Source organism: Dermacentor andersoni, unplaced genomic scaffold (genome assembly GCF_023375885.2).
Source record: "Dermacentor andersoni unplaced genomic scaffold, qqDerAnde1_hic_scaffold ctg00000042.1, whole genome shotgun sequence".
Classification (NCBI taxonomy): Eukaryota; Metazoa; Arthropoda; class Arachnida; order Ixodida; family Ixodidae; genus Dermacentor; species Dermacentor andersoni.
The window spans coordinates 930,617-939,964 of NW_027314756.1; positions in this window are offsets into that span (position 1 = coordinate 930,617).

Below are 9,348 nucleotides of genomic sequence, written 5' to 3' on the forward strand. Positions count from 1 at the left end.
GTGGAATGCGATAAGGTGCGTTTGAGGTAGAACAGTTCGTTCAGGGCTTTTTTAGCTACATTCTGTGTGTGGCCATCCCAGCTGAGGTCGGATGAGATGAATATGCCTAAGTATTTATACTGGGTGACGCTTTGGAGAATGGTACCGTTGAAACCGTACGGGAACTGCAGACTTGATTTTTTCTTTCTGACCGACATGCAGACAGTTTTGTCGGAATTTATCACCATTTGCCAGTCTGCACACCACTACACTACCTTATTTAGGGAATTGTTCAGTTTTGCTTGATCTTCGTGGTTACGCACAGTATGATAAAGAATGCAGTCGTCTGCAAACAGGCGAATGGTGACGTCGACTTGGTTTGTTATATCCATCTATGTACAATAAGAATAGAAGTGGGGCCAGAACAGAGCCGTGGGGAACGCTGGACAAAACAGGGACATCATCAGAAAGGTGATCATTGTATTCTACGTATTGGGAGCGGTTAGACAGAAAGTCATTGATCCAACGAACAAGAGGGCCGTTACCAAGCAGGCGGTTAACTTTGTGAAGCAATTTAACATGGGAAACACGATCAAACGCTTTAGAGAAATCCATAAAGATTATGTCTGCCTGTAGTTGCTCATTAATGTTTTAAGTCGTGAAGAGTTTCCACGAGTTGAGTGACTGTTGATAAACCGTTTCGAAAACCGTGCTGGTTTGAATGGATTAAATTGTTTGACTCCGTGAATTCTGTTAAGTGTTTCAAGATGATGTGCTCTAGTATATTGTAGCACGTGCATATTAAAGAAATTGGCCGGTGGTTAGACAGGCAAGATGTGTCACCTAATTTTGTTATGGTAATTATTTTTGCAACCTTCCACTCTGCAGGAAGGCGGCTCTCACTGAGTGACTTTAAGAAAATTAAATGAAGAAACTTGCTGACTGGGTCTGCGTATCTTTTCAAGAAACTGTTCGGAATTTGATCTGGGCCATTGCTTTTCCTTTCATCTAAATTCAACAAGAGAGATAATATGCCAGCCTGTGAAATTTTTGGGGTGCCCAAAATGCTTTCTTGGCAGTGGCTAGGGACGAAATGGTTCAAGGAACCATTATCGATGATGAAAATGAATTGAAAGTACTTGTTAAACGCGTTAGCTTTTTGCTTACTTTCCTGAGCATTCATGGAGGGTACGTTAGCGCAATATATATATATATATATATATATATATATATATACATAGGTTTCTTTCGTGGTCACAAAAGCATGCAAAGCAATATGAAGGGTGGCGAACAAACAGCAATATATTCATTCTCTAGGCATAGGCCATCCGCAGCATTAGAAATAATTTTTAGTTGGCTAGCTCTATCCCTTTCAAAAACGTAATAAACTTTGTCCTGTGTGTATATTTAAATATATCGTGTATGTGTATGGTATTTACAGTGTAAATTTAAAACAATGTTGAAGTGAGAAAATACGGATGAGGCAGCCGCTGCTAGCGCTACTAATGCGTATGTCCCTCCTATTGTCAGGATTTGCAGAAATAAAGCGAAAGTATGAATTAAAAGCCGTGCACGTCCCCGCCAACAATGATGCAGTAAGCTATTAGCCCCAGTAACATTTCGAGTGAAATGGTCGAGGAAAGTTAAAAGAAACCTCAAATATTGTGGGTGACAAAGCTCTGGTAATGGCACTTTAGGTGTGTCTATGTGGGGGGGGGGGGGGGGGGCGGCTTCAGCATCTCCGGGAGGAGGCTCAGCCCCCCCCCCCCCCCCTTCGTAGTCGGCGCCTATGCAAGTCGCCATGGAGTCTGGTGGCGTCGAAAAGCAAAACCACTCTGGGTGGTCGTGCTTGGTCCGCAGTGTACGACACTTGAAAGGATCGGCTGTACGTAAAACGACACCGGTGTCACTGTGCATTGAACATTGTGGTTTTGGCAACTGAATAGAAGATTGTGGTTTATTACAGCGTGCGGCACCACAGTCGATGTTGAATCTTTAAAACATGGTGCATATATATACTCACGTTGACGAATGGCCACAGACAAAGCGATCCTGCAAGATTTTAACAACTGTCTAAAGTCGCAAAAAAAAAGAAAAAGTTAGAGTACATGGCGCATCTGCCAGACACATCGTTCTTCTGGCGTTCTAAGTACAATACGAAGTCATAATTTTTAAGGATGTTTTTAATATCGCTGGTGGCAGGGAGTATAATTGTATAATACTAGTATAATTGTAAGAACAACAGCCCGAATAAAACTTGAAAGGGGGGAGTGATTCCACTGTCACTATGCTTTGTACGAGGTCAGCATTGTTCGTCCGTGCTATGTATTTTACGTATGGTTGCTTGGTAGACTTGGATGATTAGTTAAACGTGAAAATGGTTTGTTGGGCTAGTTGGTAGATGGCCCTAGTCGCAGAATGCCAGCAAACTTGAAAAAGGAGAAAGTCGAGAGGATGATGGCTGGACAAACAACTTGTCTTCATTCTTGAAAACAACTTCCCCAAAGCCGCACTAAACATGCGCAAGGCACAACATCTCATAATAACGGTAATCACATTATCTATGCAGGGCAACACGGCTAAAGATATTAGAGCTCATTCTTGGTTAGGATCACCGATGTCGCGCTTACACAGTTTTCGGGGCCAAGTTTACAAATGCGATAGGCTTCTGTCAACTCTCTTTCCTGCTGCGTCCTCGCCTTCCCCCCGACTGACATGTTGCTGAAGATGGGAGTGCATCCGTGCTGCTTACATTGTTGCGGAAGGTTGCCGCCCGAGCCTGTAGGCACATGGGACACGAGGGGCAGCTGTAGCTCTCCCATGTTCAGTTTGCCGCCACGTTTACATAAAGCTTTAAGCACTCCAAATAATTTTCGAAGTCGGCAAGCAGTCGGTACGTGTCTGCGTGAGAAGCACAGCGTCTGCCGCTGTCGAAAACTTCATGTAGTCGAAACAAAGGGTGAAGAAAAGCACGGAAGAAAAATCCTTGGAACACGTGACAGCTTATTATACCGCTCATTTGTTTTTGATCCGCACGCTCAGGGTGCCCGGTCTCACTGCGACATAAGGAAAAAACAGCCCTCTAGCTACAAATCAGCGTGTATATATATATATATATAGTCATATCATAAGAAGCCAACAAACAATGACACCAAGGACAACATAGAGGAAATTACTTGTGCTTAATAACGGAAACAAAGAAACGATAAATGAATAGAAATTAAAGTGGATGAAAAAACAACTTGCAACAGGTGGGAACCGAACCCAGAACGCCTGAACGCGGCCGCAGGCGTCGTCTTGTTGAGCAACGTGGCGAAATCCGTGGCCAGTCGTCTTTGCATCCTGGTGCGAAGTCGTGGCGTCGGACTGAGGCCGTTGCATCTTGATTGGCAGGAGGCGTCGCAAGAGTATCGCTCGAGGGAAAAGCAGGAGTTCCCGCTGGTCGGCGTCCAAGAAACCTCGCCGGATTATTTAGATGAAGTACTGCGGGACGAAAGCGCCTAGTAGCTCCCACAGAATGGAGGCGGGTGCGCAATGCACGAGGCAGGCTGCGTTCTTCTTTTTCTTCTACTCACGCGCATAGAACGCATTCGAGGATGTTATATAAGGCGTCGTTGCCTACCGCAGCGCCATGAGAAGGCGCGCGCTTGAAGCCGCCCAAGGTGGAGAAAAAAGAGGATGGAATAAAGGCAGAGAATGAGTAATGCCTCCATTGCTGTCGTACTGAGTAATATGCACCATATAACAGAGGAAATATCTTCTGAACACTCCAGAATATTATTATTATTATTATTATTATTATTATTATTATTATTATTATTATTATTATTATTATTATTATTATTATTATTATTATTATTATTATTATTATTATTATTATTATTATTATTATGCGATGTGGGAACGCATATGCATTGCACAGAGATGGAAATTTAATCGAGAGGCGCCGAACGCCTGCCTACTCTTCAGGAAGGAGGGAATATAAAAAGAATTTTAAAATGAAAAACAAATCAAGTTGAGGGGAAAATTGTAGTTGTTTCGTGGATATTTTTTAGTTATTCATAGGTTGTTTTTATTCATTTCTTTATGAGAATTTTCACTTTCTTCAGGAGTAGCTGCAAATTCCCCTAACACCATCTGCATCTTGGCTGATCTCTCGGACTGGGCGTGCGCCATAACCGTAGGAAAACAAAACGAAAGCAGAGAAACAGCAAGATGACAGGCCACACGGACTGAAGTAAAACAACGGCAAAGTGTAGAGTGTGCCAGTATGAACCGAACAGCAATGCAGGCGCTCCGTTGAACAGCAGCCTAGAAGACATGTTCGAATAGGTCTTCTTTTGCAGCTACGCAGTACTGTGTCCGCTTTATCACACCTTCAGTGGGTTTCTTGATGAGCGACGCCGGAACTTCAGGCTGGTTCAGGCCGGCCCTTCAGACTGGTTGTCCCTGGTGCCTGCTGGCCTCGATAGAGCGACCGTTTCGTTGACCTGCAGTGGTGTTTTGGCTGAGTATCGGGTGGTTTAAGGTGTCTCAATAACCACATTTTAGTTCCTGGTTGATTGGCATTCCTTGCGTCAGCCGTCTTGAGCTGATGTCGACCAGTTCTCCTGGCCAGGCGCGATCCGCCTGGTCAGCATCCCTGCCACCTAATGAATTGCCCATAGATTTATTTTTTCGCAGTGGCGTCAGCACCATTCCTGTGGCGCTTGTGCCTACCAATGGAGGTTCCATCAGAATCACGAATCCACAGGCTGTCCAGAAGGCACTTGAGGCCACGTCCAACCACTTCCAGACCATCACTGATGTGCGAGCGTTCGGACGGGGAGGTATAGTGTGTCGTTCACCCGACCAGACCTGTGTAGAAGACCTCTTGAAATGCACTTCATTCGCTTCCCCCCCGGTGAGTGCTTTTATTCCGCCTCACCTTGCGTGCACCAAGGGTCTTGTACGAGGCGTAGACTCCCGATTAAGTCCTACTGAAACCCTGGACAAGCTATCCGCAGCAGGCGTCATTGCCATCTACCGTTGCAATCGACTGGCCAATAACGAGAGGGTTCCTACAGAATCTGTTATTGCAACGTTTGTGGGCACATCATGTCCATCTGAAATAAAGGTGTGGCCTCTTGTGTTCCGTGTAGAGCCGCTTGCGTCACGTCTAATCCAGTGTAAGAATTGTTGGAGATTCGGGCACAGCGCAGGAGGATGTAAGTCTAGCTTGCGTTGCCGCACCTGTGGGGATGGTCATTCTTCAAGTGAATGCTCTACTCAATCTCAAAAGTGCTGCCTCTGTGGGGGAGAACACCCAGCAGACTATTCGAACTGCTCAGCTCGCGCTCAAGAAATACAAATTCTTGAAATAATCGACCGCCGTCGTTGCTCCCGAAGAGATGCAATTTCAGTTATCAAAGACAGGGCCTTCGGATACTCTGGTGTTACAGCGCGCAACACTCCAAGTATGGATCTTAACCTCTCAGAAGCAATTGACTCTGCTGTGGAAAAAGCAATGGCTAAAGCTATGGACAAATTGATATCCAGTCTCTCTGATTGCTTAGCACAAATCATTTCCAGCCACATGATGCAAATATTGCAGCCCAATAAGACACCAATGCAGTGCCCAGTATCTAACGCCACACCTCAAACGCCTAGCAACGAGGTAGAGACGCCTTCCACAGTTGCAGAATATTCCACAGACACTACTTCGGTAGTCCAAACACGCGAGGATGAGCCCTCTTATTCAGACACTGTTATTGTCACAGACATGGAACTTGACACTCGAGCTCCCAAACGTATGGGGTCCCCAATTTCAAAAACTATGAAACCAAAATCAGAAAAGAGTCAACCAACTCCTGTGCTTACAGAAAGTATTCTAAAGGCGGCAGTTGCCGCTGCTGTGCGTTCTACACCATTGGACAGTTGAAAGTGCTGCAGTGGAACTGTCGTTCTATATTTTCAGCTTCAACAGATTTATCTTGCCTATCTATTCAATTCAATCCAGATATCTTACTTCTTCAGGAAACGTGGCTTTCACCAGAGAAAAATTTTCATTTAAAAGGTATTCGGTCCTTCCGATTAGAGAGACTCGCGAGGTGGAGGATTAATGATACTTGTTTCCAGTAAAATTTGTCACAAGGCAAAAATTTCTTTTCAAATCATGGACTGCGACTGTGAAATTTTGGCCATAGATTTATGCCTCCCAGGATACCATCCATTTTCAATTATAAATGCTTATTTCCCCAACGGCGTGCAAAGTACACGTCAACTTGATAGGGCTGTGGCTGCCTGTAGAAAAGAAATTTTGTTTGTAGGGGATTTCAATTCGCTTCGCTCTATTGGTCTAACTTTATCAGTGCCTGTGATCCTATCTTTTGGAGCCTCCATTGTTGGGTTCCGCCACAGAAATGTTTGCTTGGCGATCCAAAATTAGCTAATTGAAACCAATCGATTTCCATGTTAGATTGATCGTTCTCCCTCCCTACCATAGCTTTCTTTTATTTCTTATCTATTATTAATTATTATTGTTATTATTATTATTATTATTTTCTTATACCCGGTTTTCATCTGATTATCTATTTTTTTCTCCAGAGACAAAACGTTTACTTTTAAGCTCACACGCCCAAATTGTTAACTCCCTTGTTATCAATATTATTTTTAGGCACCTAATTAAACCGCCCGATTCTTGGCCAATCCCCCACTGTGGGTATGTGCCACGGCCATTCAGGACAACAACAACAACAACAACAGCTACGCAGCAGTGAGTCCGCTTTATCAAATCTTCAGTGGCTTTCTTGATGACCGACGCCGGCAATTTACGGCTGACATCTGTTATCCTTGCCTTGAACTAATCTGACATCTGTCTCGATCATGTATGTACGATCTTTCGCGTAACCCCAAAGAAAGAAATCGAGTTGAGAGAAGTCAGGTCAGAAGCGAGTCAGGGTCTCACTTCTGCGTAGCGGCGCTCTAGAAAAGCAAATCCTGGCTGTCCGGCGTGCCCGCGATCGGGCCGGTGGGCTAGACCTGCCGGTTCCGACGCGGGACTATAGCCGGGTGCGCGACGAGTTCGCGTCCTCGCCGGACCTGCAATAAAGTTTCTTCACTCACTCAAGTCAGGTGACCTAGCCGGCCAATCTACAGGCCGGTGCCTTCCCATCTATTGCGCGTGAAAAGTCGCATCCAGCCAGTTTCGTGCTCGGCTGCTGCGGTGTGCGGGCGCCCCATCTCGCTTATACCACAGAAGTGGAAGACGTGACGTACAGCGGGATTTCGATGAGTAACTCGTCCACCACTCCTTCAAGGATTTCGTTCACGTAACGCTGTACAGTCAGTGTGTGATCAAGGTAGATGGGACCGATTATAGCACCGGCGTAAATTCCGAAACACACATTGAGGGACCACTGGTACTGGTGCCGAATGCGCTTTACCCAGTGTAGATTGGAGTCCATCCAATAGTGCGTGTGCATTGTGCAAATTTACCTAGGTGTTTCTGCGAAAATTGGCTTCATCTGTGCACATGATGTTACGCAAAGAGCACGATGACTCATCGGCTTTTGTGAGGACACAATTCGAGCAATCTAGACGATTATACTGGTCCATATCTTCTAAGCATTGGTGCTGTTTAAGGTGGTACGGGTGAAAGGCCACGTCATTTAATATCTACCAAACTGACGACTTGGAAATTGGTACCTGGGCGGCCACGTCCCGCACGCTAGCATGAGGGTTTGAGGCGATAAATGCTTGAACACCCGTGCATATGCTAGGACTCAAAGATGGACTCCTCCGCCGCTGTTTCTTGAAGCTGCCGGTTTGTCACAGGTTTTCATAATTTCTGATGATAGTCGATGCGTTTGGTCTACCGCCTCAATTCCATGACACACACACACACACACACACACACACACACACACACATATATATATATATATATATATATATATATATATATATATATATATATATATATATATATATATATATATATTTGTGGCCTTCCTCTTGTTGCCATTTCGAGATCCCAAAGCAAGGACCATGTTTGAAAGACATGGCGAATTGGACGAAACAAACCGCACCTTTAAACCCTCTGCACTGACGTTGTTGATTCGCTTTTGTGGCGATATGTTTTGTTGCAAAATAAGAAACAAACATCCGTGCACTTTATCTACGCTAAGACAACACCTGTCACAGCTTGTTTCTAACTAAAACCAAACGCGAGGTGTTACTTCGGCCGGGGCGCGGCACATAAGGCACTAGCTCGATCATGATGTTTTTCTTTATTTCCTTTGTTTCGTTCTGGGTAAGTCAGAGGGAGCTTGTTCGAGGGCGCTGCTTTCTGATCCGGGTGGGAGCGCAGTCACGTGGTATTCCTCATATTTTGCAGGGTTTATTTATCAGTCGGAAAAATTCAGTACGCACTTAGTACGTCGCTGAAAACACCGCAGTTAGATGTCCCTTGGCTGCGCCTACAAATGCTCATTGATACTTTGATAATTAAGATACGTCTCGAGTTGAATAATTAATTACAATTACCTAATTAAATATCAGTAATGAAAATATTACTCGCAGCTATTTCACGGTACTGGAAACAATATGCACTAGGTTTTCTTCGAGTAACGAATTGCTATAGGTTTCTTTCGTGATCAAAAAAGCACGCAAAGCAATTTGAAGAGTGGCGAACAAACAGCAAAATATTCATTCTCTAGGCATAGGCTATCCATAGCTTTAGAAATAATTTTTAGTTGGCTAGCTCTATCCTTTTCAAAAATATAATAAGCTTTGTCCTGTGTGTATATTTAAATATATTGTGTATGTGGATAGTATTTACAGTGGAAATTTAAAACAATGTTGAAGTCAGAAAATACGGATGAGGCAGCCGCCGCTAGCGCTACTAATGCCTATGTTGTCCTATTGTCAGGATTTGCAGAAATAAAGCGAAAGTATGAATTAAAAGCCGTGCACGTCCCCGCCAACAATGATGCAGTAAGCTATTAGCCCCACTAAAATGTCAAGTGAAATGGTCGAGGAAAGTCAAAAGAAACCTCAAATGTTGTGGGTGACAAAGCTCTGGTAATGGCATTTTAGGTGTGTGTGGGGAAGGGGGGGGGGGCTTCAGCATCTCCCCCCCCCCCCCCCCGAAAACTCCGGAGGGGGCTCGGGTCCCAACCAAAGCCCCCCCCCCCCCCCGTAGTCGGCGCCTATGCAGGTCGCCATGGAGCTGTAAGTACAATACGAAGTCATAACTTTTGACTTTTGAGGTTTAGGGATCTTTTTAATCTCGCTGGTTGCAGGGAGTATAATTCTTGTATAATTCTAGTATAATTGTAAGAACAAAAGTCCGAATAAAAATTGAGAGGGGGGAGTGATTTCACTGTC